This window comes from Fukomys damarensis, unplaced genomic scaffold (genome assembly GCF_012274545.1).
Source record: "Fukomys damarensis isolate Sample0158 unplaced genomic scaffold, DMR_v1.0_HiC HiC_scaffold_13, whole genome shotgun sequence".
Lineage (NCBI taxonomy): Eukaryota > Metazoa > Chordata > Mammalia > Rodentia > Bathyergidae > Fukomys > Fukomys damarensis.
Genome location: NW_022900925.1, coordinates 34,614,814 through 34,620,191, shown reverse-complemented (window position 1 = coordinate 34,620,191; position 5,378 = coordinate 34,614,814).

The window sequence follows — 5,378 nt, the reverse complement described above, 5'->3', positions numbered from 1 at the left end:
GGTGACCAAATTCTTTCCCCAGACCCGGGGTACAGGACCCAGAGAAGCCCTTGCAGAAGCGGGTCTTGTCTGTGGCAGGCAGAGGGACAGAAGGGAGCCGCAGCTCAAGAGATCAGGGAATCTCAGGGCTCCAAGGGCAGAGGGGAAGTCGAGGCCGCCCACGGGGGTCGGGGAGCTGGTCGATCAGAACCCACTTCAGGCAGACACCGGTCGCGTGGGCCCCGCTAGGTTGGTCTGCCTGGGTCACAAAATAACCAGCCGCCTGGATTCCCGGAGCAGTCAGCCAGAGCCATTGTTCCGTGGCCAAAGAGCAGGGGGCTGGCCTCACTTGGCCTGAGAGGTTCCGCCCTTCGGGACAGGCCAGGGTCCCCCCATCCCACCCGGGGGCTAGGATAGACCCCCACCCACCGCCTCTTCTCTCCCGCCGGGGTCTGGACCTGTTAGTTAGCAGGGCCCCGCTCCTGTTCTGTCCTCTACCGCCTGGAGGCTGCAGGAAAAGTGCTTTGGTTCGTCGCAGTAGAACAGAGCCTCCAGGAGCGACCCGAAGTTGGATCAGTTAGAATCTTACCTCCTCCGGGTTAAGCCTGGAGATGGGGCCAGAGACCCACTTTTTCTTTCTGTCCTGTTGTCGCTCTTTCTTTTTAACATAGTGATGGGAATTACATTCAGAGGGTTAGACATTGCCAGGGAGCTAGACCCTCAACTCTTCATGAACATTTTTGAAAGCCCTAAAAACAAGATTTATTTTTTATTTATTTAGGTACTGGGGATCGAACTCTGGTCCTTGGGCTTAGCGAGGCAAGCGGCGGAACCACTGAGCTAAATCCCCAGACCCCTAACAAGTTTTAAATATATTTTAAATCGTATTCTTGGTCTTCTCCTCTTGCTTGATGTGAGCTACAGCCACACTCATAACCGAGAAAACTGGGGCACTTGAACCAATCCCCATAGTCCAGTCCCCCCCACTTAGCCCAAAGCGGGTGCTGGCTCGAATCTTTAGAGGGGGCTGACGACAGGGGGCTGAGAGCTGGGATGAGCGCCGGGAGACGGGAAGCTGCCGCTTTGGGGGTGAACTTTTACTTCCGGAGCCAAGCTGTTCAGGTCATTTTCAATCCTGAGGGGCTGCTCCTCGGGAGATCTGGGAACCCGAGTGGTTCCTCCTTCCCGGGGCTGCTTCTGGCTCTGGTTCCTCGAGGGCGGGAGCCCCCCAAGTACCCGGTGACCCACTTTCCTGGCCTTGTCCCCCACCCCTATCTGTTGGTTTCTCCTCCGGAATTGAACCCGAGTCCACAGAGCCCCCTAAGACCCCTTTTTTTAACCAATTCCAGCTTTCATCCTTCTCCGCCTCGTAATATCCCTGAGACAAAGGTCTAGACAGGAAAGGGAGGGGTTGGCACCGATGTGGGGAAGGGATTAGACCCCAGCCCCAGGTTTTCCTGTGTGGGGTGAAGCCGTCCCCACCACCAGGACCCTGAGTGTAAGTGCGTAGAATCACCTCCCCCAGGCTGTCCCCAGACGTCCCAGCCCGGTGTCCAGGCTCCGTCCTCTTTTTCCCGGGGGCCCCATCTCAGGCACAGAGCCTGAGAACCCACAGCCAGCTGCTGGTTTACCAGCCCAATCCTCGGACAGCACAGCCCAGCCGTCACCGAGGACTGGCTTTCTTTTAAATCGTGCCTGCAGGCTAAGCCACTGCAGGGGCCCAGAGCAGCCCGGAGACAGGGTGGGTTTGCAGTGTGAGGCAGGGGCTTCCTGTCTCCCCTCTCCTCTCCACTTGCTGGGTCCTGGCCATCACGTCTCACCTGGGCAGGGAGAGGATGGCAGAGGGACACAAGGAGGTTTTCTTCCCACCAGGGCCGTGCCTGGCTCCCACTCTGCTCCGGCTCCCTGTTCTATCCGGGCAGCTCCATTCTACCCAGGGCCCACCGCCGGCTTCCTCTGGCAACTCCTATGCCCGAGCTGTCCCCCTACTCCTACTAGGGGTCTCTTTGACCAGTTTCCTGGGGTCCCAGGCCTCAAAGCTCTGAAGATCTGCCTCCCACAACGACCCAGAGAACTAGGGGGTTCCAGCAGCAACAAATGCGCTGAAGGGTGGATGGTGCGAATGATTTCTCCGGCTCACTTCACAACTGAACAGACCCTGTCTGAGAGCTGAAAGAGAAACTGGTGTCTCCCCTTCCCTCCCCAATAAATCTTTTTGCCCAGACTGCTGGCTTAAGCATTATTCTCATTGAATTAAACGCTTCAAACTTGTCTCAGAAAAAAATGATTTGTTTTCAAATTTATTTTTGTTTTCATTTTTTTAAGTGAAGTATCAAGCCATGGCCTGATTTTCACTGTTCTGATTCCCTGAGAAAACTCTCTATTTTCATTGTTATAAAAATCGAGCAGATCAGACCTTAAGTGGCAGAAATGTCATCACTTTGTATATTTCCAGTTGTCCATTAAAAACTGTTATTGCCTAAATATTAAAATAAACAATACTGCCAGGTATGGTGGTGCACGCCTGTCATCCCAGCACTCAGGAGGCCGAGGCAGGAGGATTGCTGTGAGTTCGAGACCAGCCTGGGCTACATAGTGAGTTCCAGGTCAGTCTCAACTACATAGTGAGACCGTCTCCCAAAAAAAGAAAGAAAAGAAAGAAAAAGAAAGATAAGGGCTGGGGATCCCCCGTACTGAAAAAGAAAGAAAGCCTTTTAGCTCAAATGGTAAATGGCAACAGTTTAATATACAAAGCCTACATCTCAACTTTCATTTTTAAATGTGTTTAAAACTTAATGCCCTCTTTTTAACGGCTCCATTTTTTATTTTAAATTGAATTTATTGGTACATTCTAGGTAGACAGTACAGTTTCATTCATTACTGGGATCTTGTACCTTTACATGCCAGGTCTTGGTTCTCATTTTTTCCCCTTGTCCCCACCCTCCCTTCACCCCCTCCTCCCCTTCCCAACGGCTCCATTTTATACTATGGATGAACCTTAATTCATTGAGTTAGGATGGAGAGGTTGAGAGGGAGAGATACTTAGACTGTTTCCAGTTTTCTTTTCCTCATTTTCCCGCTGGTGCACTTTCTGCGAATGTGCGATCCCATCTGTACGATGCATTCTTTTTTTGGGGGGGGCGGGTACCAGGGATTGAACTCGGGTCCTTGCACTTGCCAGGCAGGCCTCCCAACCGCTGAGCTAAATCCCTGGCCCTGTATGATGTATTCTTAAAGATGAGCGGTATCAAAGGACTTGTGTGTTTTTAGTTTTCGTTGAAGTTGAACACACAGTGTATTCATAATGTTAAAAGCACTTTGTCATTTTTTTTTTAAGAACTCTCTGTTCAGGTCCTCACAATTTTCTGTTGTTTTTCGTTGATCCAATTTGCCACTGATTTGCTTTTATATTTTGCTGAAACCTGAGATTATAGTTGGGGCACTAAAGGTTGTACTTGTGGACAAAAACCCTCTCCATCCAAGCCCATAAGGTCGATTTCCCAACTCCTATGGCCACTTGGATTTTTTTTTTTTTTCCTGTGGAACTCTGGCTCATTGGGGGAAAAATAGGGCTTGTTTTTCTGAACGTTTCTCATCTTCTCGGATTCTCTTCTGTGTCGGGCTATGAGGGATTTAAAAAGTGTGGGTGCTGCAGAGCTCAGCGACCCCCCCACCCCCATACACCCCGGGCTCTAAGCTGCCAGAGCTCTAACTCCCTCCACGCGAACCCAGTTCCTCTCTAGGAGCCCCAGGGAAGACCCCAGGAAGGAAATAACCGAGGCAAGGCTCTCCGACCACGCCGGGGCCCCTCCGGGTGGGGACCAGTGACAGCGAGCTTGTTTTCGCCCCGGAGAACGTGCTGAGGAATGGGACAGGAAGAACGCGGCGGAGGCCAAGGGCAGTGGGGCTGGAGTTGGGGTGAGAGGGGAAGTCGAGGGGTCTGAGGGTTGCGATAGCCCACAAGGTTCCGGTTGGGTCAGCTGCCCGGGAGCCCCGAGCTCAGCGCTACCCGGAAAACCTCGGGAGAGGAATCCGCGTTTCCCGGGCTTCTTGGCAGACGGGTTCCTTTCCAACTGAACTTTTCCTTAGGGTGATGGAGCCGTCCCTCCTTGGCAAGGGCCTCATTGCCACCATTTTCAGGAACTCCTTGAAAAGATGCTTTGTGTCTTTTATCCTACCTGGTCCGCGCACAAGAAAGTGGAGGGGGGAAAACTGAAGGCGGATAATTTAGAGAAAAGTTAAAAGTTCAGGAGAGGGCCTGGGATTTAGCTCAGAGGTTCCGTGGCCTGCCTTGCAAGCGCAAGGACCCGAGATCAATCCCCGGTACAAAAAAAAAAAAAAAAAAATGTTCAGGAGAGAATTCCAGCCTTGTGGAGCTGTGCTTGGCAGCCGGGGTGACCCAGGCAAGGAGAGGAAACAGCTAACGTTTACGGAGAGCAGAGAGTGCGCACCCCAAACCTGCCCACAGGGTCAGGGGCCTCTCTCAGTGTTTCCAGTTTGCAATCCTTTTACACAATTCCCAAGATTTTGTTAAATTTTCCCCCTCAGAAGTGAGGTATGGGTCTGGTAAATTGAAAATTTAAGCTGTGTTTTAAAATTATGATTTATTATTTTATGATTATTACTACCCAAAGACCTCTCCCAGGAGTGGCCCGAAGAGCTCATTTCTGGCCAAACCGTATTGAACTTTAGTCCCGTTACTGAGTCATTGCGAGTGAGAAAATGCTCCAATCTACCCAAACAGTGGCTTGAGTTAGTAGAAACTGCACTCTCGGCTAAAGGCGTCTGCTGCTGTCTGGAAAGGGAGCCACTCTTCCAGGGAGGCCAAACTCCCACCGGGGATCCCCGGGTCCTCCCCTGCGGGGCCACCCCCCCACCCCAGGCTGCGCCTTTCTCACAGCCTTCGCTGTATTCCAGAAAGGGTGCTACGAATAAGCGTCTACCTGGGGGTGGCAAAGGGGGACGGGGTGGGGGTGTTTGAGGCGAGCCCGGCGTGAGGAGCTCCCTGGACAGATGGCCTCGGAGCCCCGGGGCCTTCACGGACACCAGCTCCTTCTGCACTGCTGGGCATGGGCCGGGTGGGAGGATCGTGATCACCCTGTCTCCCTGGCAACCACAGTCTGATCCCCATTGCGGGGGGAACAGACCAAAGGAGCCAAGGGACGCGGGAAAATGGAGAGCATCCCCCTCTTCAGTCTCCGGGGACATCCCCTGCGCCCGCCCCAACCCTAAGGCGTTGAGCTGAGAGGGCTCTTAAACGTGGTTTCTGGAATCATCGCTGCTATTGTCTAGCACCCCTTTTCTCCCTTCATCTTTACCGCCTCCTGCAGCTCTCGAGCCGGTGCCCTGGCAGAGCGAGCTGTGGAGGAGTAGAGGGCCAGGGGACAAGTTTTCTTTCA